We start from the raw sequence: 19,834 nt of genomic DNA on the forward strand, positions 1-19,834 counted from the left end.
TTTGGGTTTCAGACCTTAGGAACATGAATATGTTTTTTCTTTGCAAATCTGAGCTCCGTGTTAAAAGTTAGGTTTTCTGGCTGAATTGAGAACTTCCGCCATTTCAGAGAAATGGCTTGCTCTAACTTCTCAGGGAAAGCTCAGATCTGAAAATCAAACGTGATTTGAAGTTTCCAGACCGTGGGGAACATGAATTTGTGTTTCCTTTGTAAATCTGAGCTCTGTGTGAAAAGTTAGGTTTTCTGGCTGAATTGAGTCCTTCCGCCATTTCAGAGAAATGGCTTGCTCTAACTTCTCAGGAAAAGCTCAGAAATGAAAATCAAACGTTATTTGAAGTTTCCAGTCCGTGGGGAACAAGAATATATGTTTCCTTTTCAAAACTGAGTTCTTTGTGAAAAGTTAGGTTTTCTGGCTGAATTGAGTCCTTCCGCCATTTCAGAGAAATGGCTTGCTCTAACTTCTCAGGAAAAGCTCAGAAGTGAAAATCAAACGTTATTTGAAGTTTCCAGACCGTGGGGAACAAGAATATATGTTTCCTTTGCAAATCTTTGTGAAAAGTTAGGTTTTCTGGCTGAATTGAGTTTTTCCGCCATTTCAGAGAAATGGCTTGCTCTAACTTCTCAGGGAAAGCTCAGATCTGAAAATCAAACGTTATTTGAAGTTTCCAGACCGTGGGGAACATGAATATGTTTTTCCTTTGCAAATCTCAGTTCTTTGTGAAAAGATAGGTTTTCTGGCTGAATTGAGTCCTTCCGCCATTTCAGAGAAACGGCTTGCTCTAACTTCATAGGAAAAGCTTAGATCTGAAAATCAAGTGTGATTTGGGGTTTCAAGACCCTAGAGAACATGAATATTTGTTTCTTTTGCAAATCTGAATTCTATCTGAGAAATTAGGTTTTCTGGCTGAATTGAATCCTTCTGCCATTTCACAGATACAGCTTGCTCTCACTTCTTAGGAAAGCTCAGATCTGAAAATCAAGCGTGATTTTGTGTTTATATGAATTCTTTCTTAAATCTGAGTTCTTTCCAAAAAGTTAGGTTTTCTGGCTGAATTGAGTTTTTCTACCATTTCAGAGAAATGGCTTGCTCTAACTTCTCAGGAAAAGCTCAGAACTGAAAATCAATCGTGATTTGGGGTTTCCAGACACTAGGGAAGATGAATATGTTTTTCCTTTGTAAATCTGAGTTCTTTCTCAAAAGTTAGGTTTCCTGGCTGAATTGAGGTTTTCAGCCATTTGAGGGATAAAGCTTGCTGCAACTTCTCAGGGAAATCTCAGATCTGAAAATCAAACATGATTTGGGGTTTCCAGACCATGGGGAACAAGAATATGTGTTTCCTTTGCAAATCTGAATTTTTTCTGAAAAGTTAGGTGTTCTGGCTGAATTGAGTCTTTCCGCCATTTCAGAGAAACGGCTTGCTCTAACTTCTCAGGAAAAGCTCAGATCTGAAAATCAAGCATGACTTGGGGTTTCCAGACCCTAGGGAACAAGAATATGTGTTCCCTTTGCAAATCTGAGTTCTTTCTGAAAAGTTAGGTTTTCTGGCTGAATTGAATCTTTCCGCCATTTCAGAGAAACGGCTTGCTCTAACTTCTCAGGAAAATATCAGATCTGAAAATCAAGCATGACTTGGGGTTTCCAGACGCTAGGGAACAAGATTATGTGTTCCCTTTTAAAATCTGAGTTCTTTCTGAAAAGTTAGGTTTTCTGGCTGAATTGAATCCTTCCGCCATTTCAGAAAAATGGCTTGCTCTAATTTCTCAGGAAAAGCTCAGATCTGAAAATCAAACGTGATTTGGGGTTTCCAGACCCTAGGGAACATGAATATGTGTTTCCTTTGCAAATCTGAGTTCTTTGTGAAAAATTAGGGTTCCTGGCTGAATTGAGGTTTTCAGCCATTTGAGGGATAAAGCTTGCTGCAACTTCTCAGGGAAATCTCAGATCTGAAAATCAAACATGATTTGGGGTTTCCAGACCATGGGGAACATGAATATGTGTTTCCTTTGCAAATCTGAGTTCTTTCTGAAAAGTTATGTTTTCTGGCTGAATTGAATCCTTCCGCCATTTCAGAAAAATGGCTTGCTCTAATTTCTCAGGAAAAGCTCAGATCTGAAAATCAAACGTGATTTGGGGTTTCCAGACCCTAGGGAACATGAATATGTGTTTCCTTTGCAAATCTGAGTTCTTTCTGAAAAGTTATGTTTTCTGGCTGAATTGAATCCTTCCGCCATTTCAGAAAAATGGCTTGCTCTAATTTCTCAGGAAAAGCTCAGATCTGAAAATCAAACGTGATTTGGGGTTTCCAGACCCTAGGGAACATGAATATGTGTTTCCTTTGCAAATCTGAGTTCTTTCTGAAAAGTTAGGGTTTCTGGTTGAATTGAGTTTTTCAGCCATTTCAGGGATATAGTTTGCTGTAACTTCTCAGGAAAAGCTCAGATCTGAAAATCAAACGTAATATGGGGTTTCCAGACCCTAGGGAACATGAATATGTGTTTCCTTTGCAAAACTGAGTTCTTTGTGAAAAGTTAGGGTTTCTTGCTGAATTGAGTTTTTCAGCCATTTAAGGGATATAGCTTGCTGTAACTTCTCAGGGAAAGCTCAGATCTGAAAATCAAGTGGGATTTGGGGTTTCCAGACCATGGGGAACATGAATATGTGTTTCCTTTGCAAATCTGAGTTCTTTCTGAAAAGTTATGTTTTCTGGCTGAATTGAATCCTTCCGCCATTTCAGAAAAATGGCTTGCTCTAATTTCTCAGGAAAAGCTCAGATCTGAAAATCAAACGTGATTTGGGGTTTCCAGACCCTAGGGAACATGAATATGTGTTTCCTTTGCAAATCTGAGTTCTTTCTGAAAAGTTATGTTTTCTGGCTGAATTGAATCCTTCCGCCATTTCAGAAAAATGGCTTGCTCTAATTTCTCAGGAAAAGCTCAGAACTGAAAATCAATCGTGATTTGGGGTTTCCAGACCCTAGGGAAGATGAATATGTGTTTCCTTTGCAAATCTGAGTTCTTTCTGAAAAGTTAGCTTTTCTGGCTGAATTGAGTTTTTCCACCATTTAAGAGAAATGGCTTGCTCTAACTTCTCAGGAAAAGCTCAGATCTGAAAATCAAGCATGATTTGGTGTTTCCAGACCCTAGGGAACAAGAATATGTGTTCCCTTTGCAAATCTGAGTTCTTTCTGAAAAATTAGGTTTTCTGGCTGAATTGACTCCTTCCGCCATTTCAGAGAAACGGCTTGCTCTAATTTCTCAGGAAAAGCTCAGATCTGAAAATCAAACGTGATTTGGGGTTTCCAGACCCTAGGGAACAAGAATATGTGTTCCCTTTGCAAATCTGAGTTCTTTCTGAAAAGTTAGGTTTTCTGGCTGAATTGAGTCCTTCCGCCATTTCAGAGAAACGGCTACCTCTAACTTATCAGGAAAAGCTCAGATATGAATATCAAGCATGATTTGGGGTTTCCAGACCCTAGAGAACAACAATCTGTTTTTCCTTTGCAAATCTGAGTTCTTTCTGAAAAGTAAGGTTTTCTGTCTGAATTGACTCCTTCCGCCATTTTAGAGAAATGGCTTGCTCAAACTTCTCAGGAAAAGCTCAGATACGAATATCAAGCATGACTTGGGGTTTCCAGATGCTAGGGAACAAGAATATGTGTTCCCTTTGCAAATCTGAGTTCTTTCTGAAAAGTTAGGTTTTCTGGCTGAATTGAGTCTTTCCGCCATTTCAGAGAAATGGCTTGCTCTAACTGCTGAGGAAAAGCTCAGATCTGAAAATCAAGCGTGTCTTGGGGTTTCCAGACCCTAGAGAACAAGAATATGTGTTCGCTTTGCAAATCTGAGTTCTTTCTGAAAAGTTAGGTTTTCTGGCTGAATTGAGTCTTTCCGCCATTTCAGAGAAACGGCTTGCTCTAACTTCTCAGGAAAAGCTCAGATCTGAAAATCAAGCATGACTTGGGGTTTCCAGACCCTAGGGAACATGAATATGTGTTTCCTTTGCAAATCTGAGTTCTTTCTGAAAAGTTAGGGTTTCTGGTTGAATTGAGTTTTTCAGCCATTTGAGGGATAAAGCTTGCTCTAACTTCTCAGGAAAATATCAGATCTGAAAATCAAGCATGACTTGGGGTTTCCAGACCCTAGGGAACAAGAATATGTGTTCCCTTTGCAAATCTGAGTTCTTTCTGAAAAGTTAGGTTTTCTGGCTGAATTGAGTCTTTCCGCCATTTCAGAGAAACGGCTTGCTCTAACTTCTCAGGAAAAGCTCAGATTTGAAAATCAAACGTGATTTGGGGTTTCCAGACCCTAGGGAACATGAATATGTGTTTCCTTTGCAAATCTGAGTTCTTTCTGAAAAGTTAGGGTTTCTGGTTGAATTGAGTTTTTCAGCCATTTCAGGGATATAGTTTGCTGTAACTTCTCAGGAAAAGCTCAGATCTGAAAATCAAACGTGATTTGGGGTTTCCAGACCATGGGGAACATGAATATGTGTTTCCTTTGCAAATCTGAGTTCTTTCTGAAAAGTTATGTTTTCTGGCTGAATTGAATCCTTCCGCCATTTCAGAAAAATGGCTTGCTCTAATTTCTCAGGAAAAGCTCAGATCTGAAAATCAAACGTGATTTGGGGTTTCCAGACCCTAGGGAACATGAATATGTGTTTCCTTTGCAAATCTGAGTTCTTTCTGAAAAGTTAGGTTTTCTGGCTGAATTGAGTCTTTCCGCCATTTCAGAGAAACGGCTTGCTCTAACTTCTCAGGAAAAGCTCAGATCTGAAAATCAAGCGTGTCTTGGAGTTTCCAGACTCTAGGGAACAAGAATATGTGTTTCCTTTGCAAATCTGAATTTTTTCTGAAAAGTTAGGTGTTCTGGCTGATTGGAATCTATGCTCATTTCAGAGAAATGGGTTGCTCTAACTTATCAGGAAAAGCTCAGATCTGAAAATCAAGCATGATTTGGAGTTTCCAGACCCTAGGGAACAAGAATATGTGTTCCCTTTTCAAATCTGAGTTCTTTCTGAAAAGTTAGGTTTTCTCGCTGAATTGAATCTTTCCGCCATTTCAGAGAAACGGCTTGCTCTAACTTCTCAGGAAAAGCTCAGATCTGAAAATCAAGCGTGTCTTGGGGTTTCCAGACCCTAGAGAACAAGAATATGTGTTCCCTTTGCAAATCTGAGTTCTTTCTGAAAAGTTAGGTTTTCTGGCTGAATTGAGTCTTTCCGCCATTTCAGAGAAACGGCTTGCTCTAACTTCTCAGGAAAAGCTCAGATCTGAAAATCAAGCGTGACTTGGGGTTTCCAGACCCTAGGGAACAAGAATATGTGTTCCCTTTGCAAATCTGAGTTCTTTCTGAAAAGTTAGGTTTTCTGGCTGAATTGAGTCTTTCCGCCATTTCAGAGAAATGGCTTGCTCTAACTTCTGAGGAAAAGCTCAGATCTGAAAATCAAGCGTGTCTTGGGGTTTCCAGACCCTAGGGAACAAGAATATGTGTTTCCTTTGCAAATCTGAGTTCTTTGTGAAAAGTTAGGTTTTCTGGCTGAATTGAGTCTTTCCGCCATTTCAGAGAAACGGCTTGCTCTAACTTCTCAGGAAAAGCTCAGATCTGAAAATCAAGCATGATTTGGAGTTTCCAGACCCTAGGGAACAAGAATATGTGTTCCCTTTGCAAATCTGAGTTCTTTCTGAAAAGTTAGGTTTTCTGGCTGAATTGAGTCTTTCCGCCATTTCAGAGAAACGGCTTGCTCTAACTTCTCAGGAAAAGCTCAGATCTGAAAATCAAGCATGACTTGGGGTTTCCAGACCCTAGGGAACAAGAATATGTGTTCCCTTTGCAAATCTGAGTTCTTTCTGAAAAGTTAGGTTTTCTGGCTGAATTGAATTTTTCCGCCATTTCAGAGAAACGGCTACCTCTAACTTCTCAGGAAAAGCTCAGATCTGAAAATCAAGCGTGTCTTGGGGTTTCCAGACCCTAGAGAACAAGAATATGTGTTCGCTTTGCAAATCTGAGTTCTTTCTGAAAAGTTAGGTTTTCTGGCTGAATTGAGTCTTTCCGCCATTTCAGAGAAACGGCTTGCTCTAACTTCTCAGAAAAATCTCAGATCTGAAAATCAAGCGTGACTTGGGGTTTCCAGACCCTAGGGAACAAGAATATGTGTTTCCTTTGGAAATCTGAGTTCTTACTGAAAAGTAAGGTTTTCTGTCTGAATTGACTCCTTCCGCCATTTTAGAGAAATGGAATACTCGAACTTCTTAGGAAAAGCTCAGATCTGAAAATCAAGCGTGACTTGGAGTTTCCAGACCCTAGGGAACAAGAATATGTGTTCGCTTTGCAAATCTGAGTTCTTTCTGAAAAGTTAGGTTTCCTGGCTGAATTGAGTCTTTCCACCATTTCAGAGAAATGGCTTGCTCTAACTTCTGAGGAAAAGCTCAGATCTGAAAATCAAGCGTGACTTGGGGTTTCCAGACCCTAGGGAACAAGAATATGTGTTCCCTTTGCAAATCTGAGTTCTTTCTGAAAAATTAGGTTTTCTGGCTGAATTGACTCCTTCCGCCATTTCAGAGAAACGGCTTGCTCTAACTTCTCAGGAAAAGCTCAGATCTGAAAATCAAGCGTGTCTTGGGGTTTCCAGACCCTAGGGAACAAGAATATGTGTTCCCTTTGCAAATCTGAGTTCTTTCTGAAAAGTTAGGTTTTCTGGCTGAATTGAGTCTTTCCGCCATTTCAGAGAAACGGCTTGCTCTAACTTCTCAGGAAAATCTCAGATCTGAAAATCAAGCGTGACTTGGGGTTTCCAGACCCTAGGGAACAAGAATATGTGTTCCCTTTGAAAATCTGAGTTCTTTGTGAAAAGTTAGGTTTTCTGGCTGAATTGAGTCCTTCCGCCATTTCAGAGAAACGGCTACCTCTAACTTATCAGGAAAAGCTCAGATATGAATATCAAGCATGATTTGGGGTTTCCAGACCCTAGAGAACAACAATCTGTTTTTCCTTTGCAAATCTGAGTTCTTTCTGAAAAGTTAGGTTTTCTGGCTGAATTGAGTCTTTCCGCCATTTCAGAGAAATGGCTTGCTCTAACTTCTGAGGAAAAGCTCAGATCTGAAAATCAAGCGTGTCTTGGGGTTTCCAGACCCTAGGGAACAAGAATATGTGTTTCCTTTGCAAATCTGAGTTCTTTCTGAAAAGTTAGGGTTTCTGGTTGAATTGAGTCTTTCCGCCATTTCAGGGATATAGTTTGCTGTAACTTCTGAGGAAAAGCTCAGATCTGAAAATCAAGCGTGTCTTGGGTTTTCCAGACGCTAGGGAACAAGAATATGTGTTCGCTTTGCAAATCTGAATTTTTTCTGAAAAGTTAGGTGTTCTGGCTGAATTGAGGTTTTCAGCCATTTGAGGGATAAAGCTTGCTGCAACTTCTCAGGGAAATCTCAGATCTGAAAATCAAACATGATTTGGGGTTTCCAGACCATGGGGAACATGAATATGTGTTTCCTTTGCAAATCTGAGTTCTTTGTGAAAAGTTAGGTTTTCTGGCTGAATTGAGTCCTTCCGACATTTCAGAGAAATGGCTTGCTCTAACTTCTCAGGGAAAGCTCAGATTTGAAAATCAAACATGATTTTAAGTTTCCAGACCACGGGGAACAAGAATATATATTTCCTTTGGAAATCTGAGCTCTGTGTGAAAAGTTAGGTTTTCTGGCTGAATTGAGTTTTTCAGCCATTTCAGGGATATAGCTTGCTGTAACTTCTCAGGGAAAGCTCAGATCTGAAAATCAAACGTGATTTTAAGTTTCCAGACCATGGGGAACATGAATATGTGTTTCCTTTGCAAATCTGAGTTCTTTCTGAAAAGTTAGGTTTTCTGGCTGAATTGAATCCTTCCGCCATTTCAGAAAAATGGCTTGCTCTAATTTCTAAGGAAAAGCTCAGATCTGAAAATCAAGCGTGTCTTGGGGTTTCCAGACCCTAGAGAACAAGAATATGTGTTCCCTTTGCAAATCTGAGTTCTTTCTGAAAAAATTTATTCTATTCTATTCTATTCTATTCTATTCTATTCTATTCTATTCTATTCTATTCTATTCTATTCTATTCTATTCTATTCTATTCTATTCTATTCTATTCTATTCTATTCTATTCTATTCTATTCTATTCTATTCTATTCTATTCTATTCTATTCTATTCTATTCTATTCTATTCTATTCTATTCTATTCTATTCTATTCTATTCTATTCTATTCTATTCTATTCTATTCTATTCTATTCTATTCTATTCTATTCTATTCTATTCTATTCTATTCTATTCTATTCTATTCTATTCTATTCTATTCTATTCTATTCTATTCTATTCTATTCTATTCTATTCTATTCTATTCTATTCTATTCTATTCTATTCTATTCTATTCTATTCTATTCTATTCTATTCTATTCTATTCTATTCTATTCTATTCTATTCTATTCTATTCTATTCTATTCTATTCTATTCTATTCTATTCTATTCTATTCTATTCTATTCTATTCTATTCTATTCTATTCTATTCTATTCTATTCTATTCTATTCTATTCTATTCTATTCTATTCTATTCTATTCTATTCTATTCTATTCTATTCTATTCTATTCTATTCTATTCTATTCTATTCTATTCTATTCTATTCTATTCTATTCTATTCTATTCTATTCTATTCTATTCTATTCTATTCTATTCTATTCTATTCTATTCTATTCTATTCTATTCTATTCTATTCTATTCTATTCTATTCTATTCTATTCTATTCTATTCTATTCTATTCTATTCTATTCTATTCTATTCTATTCTATTCTATTCTATTCTATTCTATTCTATTCTATTCTATTCTATTCTATTCTATTCTATTCTATTCTATTCTATTCTATTCTATTCTATTCTATTCTATTCTATTCTATTCTATTCTATTCTATTCTATTCTATTCTATTCTATTCTATTCTATTCTATTCTATTCTATTCTATTCTATTCTATTCTATTCTATTCTATTCTATTCTATTCTATTCTATTCTATTCTATTCTATTCTATTCTATTCTATTCTATTCTATTCTATTCTATTCTATTCTATTCTATTCTATTCTATTCTATTCTATTCTATTCTATTCTATTCTATTCTATTCTATTCTATTCTATTCTATTCTATTCTATTCTATTCTATTCTATTCTATTCTATTCTATTCTATTCTATTCTATTCTATTCTATTCTATTCTATTCTATTCTATTCTATTCTATTCTATTCTATTCTATTCTATTCTATTCTATTCTATTCTATTCTATTCTATTCTATTCTATTCTATTCTATTCTATTCTATTCTATTCTATTCTATTCTATTCTATTCTATTCTATTCTATTCTATTCTATTCTATTCTATTCTATTCTATTCTATTCTATTCTATTCTATTCTATTCTATTCTATTCTATTCTATTCTATTCTATTCTATTCTATTCTATTCTATTCTATTCTATTCTATTCTATTCTATTCTATTCTATTCTATTCTATTCTATTCTATTCTATTCTATTCTATTCTATTCTATTCTATTCTATTCTATTCTATTCTATTCTATTCTATTCTATTCTATTCTATTCTATTCTATTCTATTCTATTCTATTCTATTCTATTCTATTCTATTCTATTCTATTCTATTCTATTCTATTCTATTCTATTCTATTCTATTCTATTCTATTCTATTCTATTCTATTCTATTCTATTCTATTCTATTCTATTCTATTCTATTCTATTCTATTCTATTCTATTCTATTCTATTCTATTCTATTCTATTCTATTCTATTCTATTCTATTCTATTCTATTCTATTCTATTCTATTCTATTCTATTCTATTCTATTCTATTCTATTCTATTCTATTCTATTCTATTCTATTCTATTCTATTCTATTCTATTCTATTCTATTCTATTCTATTCTATTCTATTCTATTCTATTCTATTCTATTCTATTCTATTCTATTCTATTCTATTCTATTCTATTCTATTCTATTCTATTCTATTCTATTCTATTCTATTCTATTCTATTCTATTCTATTCTATTCTATTCTATTCTATTCTATTCTATTCTATTCTATTCTATTCTATTCTATTCTATTCTATTCTATTCTATTCTATTCTATTCTATTCTATTCTATTCTATTTTTTTTTCACCCACTTGTATATTCCTTCAAATTTCTTAAGTCCATTTCTTAAATTACAATCCAGCTTCTCAAATTCAAATTTTTATCACTTATATATTTCTTCAATTATCATAACATTTAATATCCAATCTTCCAATACTACTCCCAATCAAATATCATTACGAATAAAATCTCTATTGTACAGGGATTGAGACTAAACTGATTCTGAATTTAATAACAGCAGCAAGACTGTTGATTGGACAATATTGGAAGAAAGAAGAGGTACCTACAATAGAAGAATGGATACTGAAAATCATTAATTTGGCTGAGATGGCTAAAATCTCAGCTTTTTAAAAAGGCAATACGCAGGAAAGATATTTAATTGAATGGAAAAAATGGATTGATTATATACAAAACAGATATCAGATTAAGAAATATCAGATTGCCTTTGAATAATTAGAAAGTTATTTTATTTAATGGGGAGGGGGTTGGGAGATGAAAAGCTTTGGTTGAGGTTAATTGGATTGAAAGGGAAAATTTTATTCTATGTTTGGTTTATGTATAACAATACCTTGTGATTGACCCGGGAAGCCGGGGGGGGGGGAGGGGGGGGAAGGGTTTTTTTGGGAGGGAGGGGGGAAAAAGGGGCAAAAATGTCTTTGTTTTTTTAAAAAAACTTTTTCAATAAAAATCTCTCAAATATAATATTTCCAACTTAACTTCATAACTTTTACTATCTATAAACATGTCAATTAAAACAAATAATCATTTAAACTACATCCACAATATAACAGTAAACAATTAAAATCATTACATCCACATTATCTAAATTCATAAATTTCACTTTCCATCCTTCACAATTAAATAATATCATCCCATAGATTTATACCATACAAATAGCAAATAACAGAAATCCTATAATTTATATCCTAAACAAATCAATTCCAAAAATTAACCATATTCATCATATTCACATCTTAAACATTCCTTCCCTCTCCCATTCTATTTTCCATCATTTCCAAACCAATTAACTTAGCATTTAACAACAAAGGATTCCCACTCTTTATTATTATTTTTATTTATTTATTATTTATTATTTAAATTTTTATACCGCCCTTCTCCCGAAGGACTCAGGGCGGTTTACAGGCAGATAAAATAAACAGTACTATTACAAAATAAATACTATTAAAATACCACTAAAAAACTTATTCAATTTGGCCGCAATTAAAATTTAGCAAATAATAAAACCCATTAAAAACCCATTAAAAACCCATTTAAAACCCCTTAAAAACCCACGAATTTAAAAACTAATCCAGTCCTGCGCAGATGAATAAATGTGTTTTAAGCTCGCGACGGAAGGTTCGGAGGTCCGGAAGTTGACGAAGTCCTGGGGGGAGTTCGTTCCAGAGGGTGGGAGCCCCCACAGAGAAGGCCCTTCCCCTGGGTGTCGCCAGACGACACTGTCTCGCTGACGGCACCCTGAGGAGTCCCTCTCTGTGAGAGCGCACGGGTCGGTGAGAGGTATCCGGTAGCAGTAGGCGGTCCCGTAAGTAACCCGGCCCTATGCCATGGAGCGCTTTGAAGATGTTCACCAAAACCTTGAAGCGCACCCGGAAGGCCACAGGCAGCCAGTGCAGTCTGCGCAGGATAATATTTGCGCAATTGCATCCTTTACCATTTTCATTTCCCTCTTCTGCTCTTCCACCACTTCCTTCAAATCCAACATCTCTTTCTCTATTTCATCAAATTTTTGATCTATTTCTAAAAAATGACTCTCCAAAAACTCCTGTAAAGAATTTCTTAGTTCCTTTTTGATTTCTTCTTTTAAATTTTGAATCTGAACTGAAGAAATTTCAAAGTTTTTAATAACTTTTGGCACTATTTGCTTAAAAGCCATTTTTAAAAAAACAAACAAACTTAATAACAGACCAAGAGAAAAAAAATATTTAGAAAAAAAAATTAAAAAACTTTTCTTCTAAATCACTATAATCCCAAAGAAAAAGAAAAAATATAAATCATAAAATTCTCATGTCTTCCGTTTAGTCAGTATCTTTCTATGTATCTTCTTTCTTCTATTTCAACACTAGCCGTTAGTAAGCATTTCTACTTTCGTTTTCAGTACACACATTCCAGAAAACCGCCATTTGCTTTCTTCTCTCCTATCTTCGCAGCAAATATTTCCTCAGGGGCTTACAGTCTTCTTACAAACAAATGCTGGAGCTCCAGTTTCTGCTCCGTCCACGTTACAATCCATCATAAATCAATTCCTGCCGTGGAAATTGGACGCTTCATTTGTTTGCCATAAAGGCAAATGCCTTGCCCAGCCAGGAGCTTATTAGGCTATGGAAGGAGATCTCCCCGTAAGCCTTTGAAGCTTATTAGGGTGTCTCAACTTCAGCCTAATTGCTCATCTTTCCCCCTTTGCCCGAAGGAAAGAATTCCAAGCTGTCGGACCCAGATTTACGATGTCCTGACAGCTCTACAGACTAGGGAGTTAGCAGCTAAATCATAGCTGCTTCTGCACGAAGCGGAGCCAAACCGGAAGTCTTCTCTCCCTTCCTTCCTTGTCTATCTATCTATCATCTATCTTTTTCCTTCCTTCCTTCTTTTTTTCTATTTCTTTTCCTTCACTATTTATTATTTTTCTTTATTCTCTATATGTTTCCTCTTCTGTTTTTTATTTTAAGAAAAATGTCAACCAAAAATTGTAAGAAACCAAAGCAAACCCAGGTCTGTCTCCAGCAACCTCTGACCAGGAGATCTTCCACAAGGAAACCAGGACTCCACCTTGGAGTCCTGCCTGCTTGGACTCAGGGCAAAAGACAAACCCAGAAAAAAATCAATATTTTTTGAGTCCTCCAAACTAAATGCCAGTGATGGACTCTATCCCCAGCCAAACAGTTGAGAGAATGACTATATCACAATAAAAGCAAAATGTTCCTGATGAACAGACTATGCGAGATGAGAAGGTCAATCAACCAATGCAAGTAAGTTGAGAGAGTTAAACCAATCTTTTTTCTCCATTGTGGTATTTCAGACTGAATTAGATTATTGGTCAATTTATTTCTCTCTTCAAATGGCGACAGCCTTCTAGGTTCCAAGCAGAAATCAGGGAATTTAGGATTTTCGGCATGCAAAACATGTCCTAACCAGTGGTGGGATTCAGTCGGTTTGGGCCGGTTCAGGTGAACCAGTAGTTAAATTGCTGGCTGGCCCCTCCCCTCCCCTTCCAGGCATCCCCATGTGCCCCATTTTTGCTCCCAGGTAAATGCAGGGAGGCCTTCTAGGCCCAAAATTGGGGGCAGGGGCACACGTCTACCCCGTGGCCCATTTTTGCTCCCAGGGGGGTGCAGGAGGCTGAGTGCTGCCTGTCACACCCCCTGGCCGTGCCCACCATGGCCACGCCTACCAAGGCGGTCATTAAGGCAGAGAACCGGTGGTTAAATTATTTGAATCCCACCACTGGTCCTAACCCTCATTTTTGAACTCTCTCCAAGACATTTTCCAGAGAATATCAGAGAATGGACAACGTTATTCCTTCTTCTTTGTAAATGTCTGTTATCCTGTTTTTCTAGCTTTTCTTTCTTCCTGGACTAGTTTCTGTACAGGCAAAAAAAACCTGTCCCCTATGTTAAGTTCGGGAAGTAACGAAGCTGGAGACCAGGGTAGTGACAACAGCTCTTTAATATAGGGTGAACCCAGCTAACTGGCTGGAGAAAAACCTCTCCTTATATACTGTTTAACCGGGGGCTTCAACCAATCAGCAACGTGCTAGTTTCCCGCCAAAATATTTAAAGATACATAACACTCCTCCCCTCCCAGAAAACACTTTACCTCTATTTACATATTATTTACATGTTATTTTTCGACGTAGTCACGCAAATAACCTGGGCGTCTCCTGATTCTCTCGGACCTGCGCGGTTCAGTCCTTGGGAGTGGGTTGAGCTGGTCGGAGGGGCTGTTTGCTCCTCCTAGCTCTTTCTCTAGGCCATCCGGCCCTGGATTACTTGCAGACTCTTTTTCTAGGCCATCCGGCCTTGGATTACTTGCAGAGTTTTCCCTGCCGTTTCCATCGGGAACCTGATGGCGTCGCTGGACTTCCGGGAACTCAGCTAAGTCTTGCGCCTCCCCCGGGTTATGGTCAGCTGTGGGTTCAAATAATGAGTGGTCATGATCTGTCTCAATTATCTCGGGTTGTTCGGCTATTCGTTTCCTTATCTGATCTATGTGGCGCCTCCATACTCGGTTGTCTTTTAACTCAACTAAGTATGATTTTGGACCGGTTGCTTTTATGATTTGCCCTGCTAGCCAACTTGGGCCGTCCCCATAGTTGCGGGCCCACACTCGGTCGCCTATGCCCATTTCTCTCGTTTTTTCCAGTTCCCCCTTGTAACCCTCTGGTGTGTAATGGGGATTCAAACGGTCAAGTGGGCACCGGAGCTTCCGTCCCATCAATAATTCGGCTGGGCTTCTGCCTGTAGCAGTGCTGGGGGTTCTATGCTGGACAGCCAGAAAGAAATCTATCTTTGTTTGCCAGTCGCCTGGCTTGAGCCTGGACAATGCCTCCTTAGCGCTCCGGACGGAACGCTCTGCAAGGCCATTCGACGCAGGGTGGAAAGGCGCAGAGAGGGCATGTCGGATGCCCTCATCTGCCAAGTATTCCTCAAACTGGGTTGCCGTGAATTGCGGGCCGTTGTCGGATACTAGCGTGTCAGGCAACCCGTGGGTTGCGAATAGGTGGCGCAGGGCTGCGATTACTGCCTCGGCTGTCATGGATTTCATGAGGATGATCTCCAACCATTTAGAGAAAGTGTCGACAACCACTAGGAAGGTTTGGCCGTGGAAAGGGCCAGCAAAATCAATGTGGATTCTCGACCAGGGCCCTTGGGGTTTTTCCCATTCCCTGACTGGGGCCGTTGGGGGTAGAGGTCTGGACTCTTGGCAAGCCTGGCATTTTCCTACCCTCTCAGCAATTTCTGAGTCCATGAGTGGCCACCACACATAGCTTCTTGCTAGCCCCTTCATCCTTACGATCCCTGGGTGACCCTCGTGGAGGAGGTCCAATACCCTTTCCCTCAATTTCTCCGGGATCACCACTCGATCGCCCCATAGCAGGCACCCCCCTTGAGCCGAGAGTTCCCCACGTTTTTTTACAAATTCCTTAAAACGCTCGGCGCAGCGGGCCACCCCCTTTGTACCCAACCGAGTACAGTCCTCAAAGTAATGTCCCGGTATGATGCCCGAGCCACCTCCTTAGATGTGACTGGGCCAGAGTCCAAAGAGTCAATTAGCAGGATGGGCGTCCCCGGAGTGGGGTCTTCGATCGCCCCTGGTAGTGGGCATCTGCTTAACGCGTCCGCATGCCCCACTTCTTTTCCCGGTCGATGCTGCAGCTTGTAGGAATAAGCGGCTAAGAAAATAGTCCATCGGGTCAATCGTGGCGAGAGTGCCACAGGCGTTGGGCGGTCGCCAGCCAGTATCCCTAACAGCGGTCTGTGGTCAGTCACAATTTCAAAGTCTCTCCCAAAAACATATTCGTGAAACTTTTTTACCCCTGACACAATTGCTAGCGCTTCCTTATCTAATTGGCTATAGTTCCTCTCTGTGGAGGACATCGTTCTAGAGTAGAAGGCTATAGGGGCCTCTGTGCCGTTTGGGAGTCTGTGGCTGAGCACAGCCCCCACCCCGTAAGGGGAGGCATCGCAAACCAGTAATAATGGCAATGAGCTATGATACTGGATCAGCAGGCTATCGCTCGAGAGTAGATTTTTTACTGCTTCGAAAGCCCTAGCTTCCGACTTTCCCCAAGACCAAACAGTATTCTTTCCCAGAAGCTTATGCAGCGGCTCAGCAACGGTCGCCTTGTTTTTTAAAAAGACCGCGTAAAAATTCACTAGCCCCAGGAATGCCTGTAGCTCTGTTTTGTTTTTGGGCGCTGGAGCCTTTCTGATTGCCTTGACCTTGCTCTCAGTGGGGTGAATTCCTTTCTTGTCTATTCGGTAGCCCAAGAATTCGACGGATTCTACCCCTATCTGGCATTTGTTCACTTTAACCTTTAGTCCGGCTGACCGGAAAATGCCCAGAACTTTTCTCAAACGTTCCCCCAATTCCTCTACGTTTTCTGCCGATATCAATACATCATCGAAGTAGGGAACTACCCCTGGGAGCCCTTGCAGAAGTCGTTCCATTAAGTTTTGGAACAGCCCCGGTGCCACACTCACCCCAAATTGTAATCGGGTACACTTGAAAGCACCCCTGTGAGTTACAATCGTTTGGGCTTCGGCTGTGTTGGCGTCTACGGGCAGTTGTTGGTAGGCTTGAGCCAAGTCTAACTTTGCAAAGACTTGCCCTTGCCCCAAAGAGTGCAGCAAGTGTTGCACCACGGGAACTGGGTAAGCGCTTTTCTGTAAGGCTTTGTTTAACGTCGCCTTGTAGTCAGCGCAGATTCTAATTGACCCATCTGGTTTTACTGGGGTGACGATTGGCGTCTCCCACTTTGCGTGATCGACTGGCACCAGAATCCCCTGATTTATGAGCTTATCTAGCTCCTTGTCAATTTTTGGTTTAAGTGCAAAAGGGACTCTCCTTGCCTTTAACCTTATGGGGGCTACCTGGGGTCTAAGTTGAAGGAAATAGGGGTCCCCTTGTACTTGCCCAGGCAGTCCTTGAAGACATCTTCGAACTCGTTCATGAGTATGTCTTTCAGGTTACAGTCACTTCTGTAGATGCCAGTCACTCCCATGCCCAGTGCACGAAACCAGTCTAGTCCCAACAAACTAGGCAGGGTCCCTTCGACGATCGTGATGGGCAGGGTCTTCTTGTGTGGTCCGTACTCGACGCGGACAGAGGTGGTCCCTCGAACAGGGATGCGATTCCCTTGGTAGTCGTGGACTCGTAGCCGTTGTGTTTGCAGGTGGCGCTTCGCGACTGATGGCAACGACTTTGCCAAAGTGTCCCAGGACATGATGGTGATCGCTGACCCGGTGTCCACTTCGAGTCGGCACGGCACTCCTTCTATTTTGGGCTTGGTGAAGATTTTCTTCTCCACCCTGGTTGATGCGCGGCCTATGATCACCGTCGTTTGATTCAAGTTCGCGCCTTTTTTGTTTGAGCCAATCACGGGTCGCCTTGCCGATCCCGCGCTCTGATTGGCCGATTTGAATTTTCGGCGGGAAGGTTGGGGAGCTCGACAGACTTGAGCTAGGTGCCCCTTCTTCTCGCACCGCCGACATGTAGCGTCCTTGAACTTGCAGTGTTGACGCTGGTGTTGACCTCCGCAACTTCCGCATTCGTCCCGGTCTTCTTTGTCGCGTTTCTCGGTTCGACAAACCCCTTCCTCATCCTCACCGTCGGATTCGGTTTGGATCTCTTCTTGGTGCACCGGGGTTGACTTTGAACTCGCCTTCGTTGCGAGTGGCTTTTGCAGGGTCTCTGCCGCTTGGGTGGACATTTCATGCGCTCTGGCTTCGTCCAGAGCGTTTGCCAGCGTTAGATTGCTTTTTGATAGCAGTCGCCTCCGCAAACGCATGTCTTTGACCCCCCGGATGAGTTGCTCCAGCAGCGCCTCGTCTAGGTCTCTGTACCCACAGTCTTTGGAGGCTTTTCGCAGGGCGGCCATGTAGTCGCCGATGGATTCGCCCTCTAGCTGTCGGCGCTCTCCAAATTCAAAACGCCGCACGTATTTGGACGGCGTTGGCGCGAAATGGTTTTTTAGCAGGGTTTGCAGAGTTTGCCACGATACCGATTGTACCGGCGTTGGCTCTGCCAGGGCTTCCGCGATGTCGATGACCTCGGGACCGCAGTGGCTCAAAAAGTATGCCCTTTTGCGGTTGTCTGGAACTCCTTGCAGTTCGTTTGCTTCTAGAAAGCTTTCGAAACGGGTCATGTACGTTCCCCATTTCTCTCTAGCTGGGTCAAACGGCGCGGGCGGAGTGTAACTGGCCATCTCCACGTTTCTGCCCTGTGTTTGCTGGGTTCGGTTCTTCCGTGCTTCAGCTCGGTTCTGGTTCTCCTTAGCCTCGAGATCCCACCTTCGTCGCCAGTGTTAAGTTCGGGAAGTAACGAAGCTGGAGACCAGGGTAGTGACAACAGCTCTTTAATATAGGGTGAACCCAGCTAACTGGCTGGAGAAAAACCTCTCCTTATATACTGTTTAACCGGCGGCTTCAACCAATCAGCAACGTGCTAGTTTCCCGCCAAAATATTTAAAGATACATAACACCCTATCTCAGGGATCTCCAAACTTGGCCACTTTAAGAGTCTTTGACTTCAACTCCCAGAATTCCCCAGCCAGCATGGGCATTGGAGTCCACAAGTCTTACAGTTACCAGTTTTGAAGCAACCCCTTCCCCGCTGCCACCCTATCTAAAATTGCAGAGTTCGTGAGAGACATTCTCTTTTCTTCTGACAGAGCTTTGGCCTTGGCTCTGTGGCACAAGTTGTGTTGGGGAAACACAATTTTGGAGAGTACTTGAGCATCAACCTTGGATTCGGGTTTGGTGTTATTGTGAGAGTCCATGCTGCTGGTGGCATCTCAGGTGAGTAGCAGGGGAGGGAGGAGCTGGATTACTACACTAGGTAATATCGAGCATTTAGTCTAGCACTGATTATGTTATCTAGATTGGTAGTGAAACGTCTGCAAGAAAACAGCCAAGCTCAGAGAGCACCAAGGACCCCACAATCATCATTATATTCTTCTTCTTCCTCCTCCTCCTCCACCGCTGCCGCCTCCTCCTCCTGTTCTTCTTCTTCTTCTTCTTCTTCTTCTTCTTCTTCTTCTTCTTCTTCTTCTTCTTCTTCTTCTTCTTCTTCTTCTTCTTCTTCTTTCTCCTCTTCCACCTTCACCACCTCCTCCTCCTTGTATACATGTAATTGTATTATTACTGTGAACACTGTGTGAAAAATATGTTAACCCAGTCATAAACACTGTCCACAAAAAAATGTCATTTGTTAAAGAAAAACTGTAAAAGAAACTACTTGGCTGCCATTCCTCTTCCTGCAACCATCCTAACAGTTCTTCTCCTGTTGTCTTTGTCGCCCCAAGAAGCTCATGTGAACACGTTCATCACTTTCGCCAATTGCATGTTTGGAAATTTACCCTGGCGCAAACTCCCAGTGTACATGATTGCCAATTCTTCAGATCGTTCATGGCATCAGCTGTTATTTTTGTTTTGTATTATGGTAGGTACGAATCCTCCTTGGCTTGCAGGAGGGAGGGGAAAAAAATTACAGGTAGTCCTTGACTTACGACCACAATTGAGCCCAACATTTTGGTTGCTAAGCGAGACACTTTTTAAGTGAGTTTTGTCTCATTTTATGACCTTTCTTGTGGTAGTTGGTGAGTTAGTCACCCGGTTGTTAAGCGAATCTGATTTCCCTGTTGACTTGGCTTGTCTGAAGTTCACAAAAGGGGATCACTGGACCCCAGAACATTGTGACCGTCATAATTATGAGTCAGTTTTGAAGATCTGAATTTTGATCTGCAATGAGTTCTGAATGCTGCAATGAAATGAACAAAAAAGTTAAAAAGTTATGATATTTATTGTTACTTCCCAAGCACATCTGAATGATATTAAAGTAACCAAAATAGCTTTACGATTCTCAAGGCACGTCACAACTTTGGAGCACTTTCTCATGTTTGGAAATCAAAAATTGAAAAATTTAACGTGCCACTATGGGGTGTGCAATGGTTTTAGGTG

The 19,834-nt window shown here is 40.4% G+C and overlaps 1 pseudogene; it reads right to left on the reverse strand.

The window, feature by feature from the left end:
- The window catches only part of LOC131185296 (uncharacterized protein K02A2.6-like), a 22,816-nt pseudogene extending 3,558 nt beyond the window's left edge, over window positions 1–19,258 (reverse strand).
- Window positions 19,259–19,834: the final 576 nt, after the last annotated feature.

This window comes from Ahaetulla prasina, chromosome 14 (assembly GCF_028640845.1).
Source record: "Ahaetulla prasina isolate Xishuangbanna chromosome 14, ASM2864084v1, whole genome shotgun sequence".
In the NCBI taxonomy this organism is placed as follows: domain Eukaryota; kingdom Metazoa; phylum Chordata; class Lepidosauria; order Squamata; family Colubridae; genus Ahaetulla; species Ahaetulla prasina.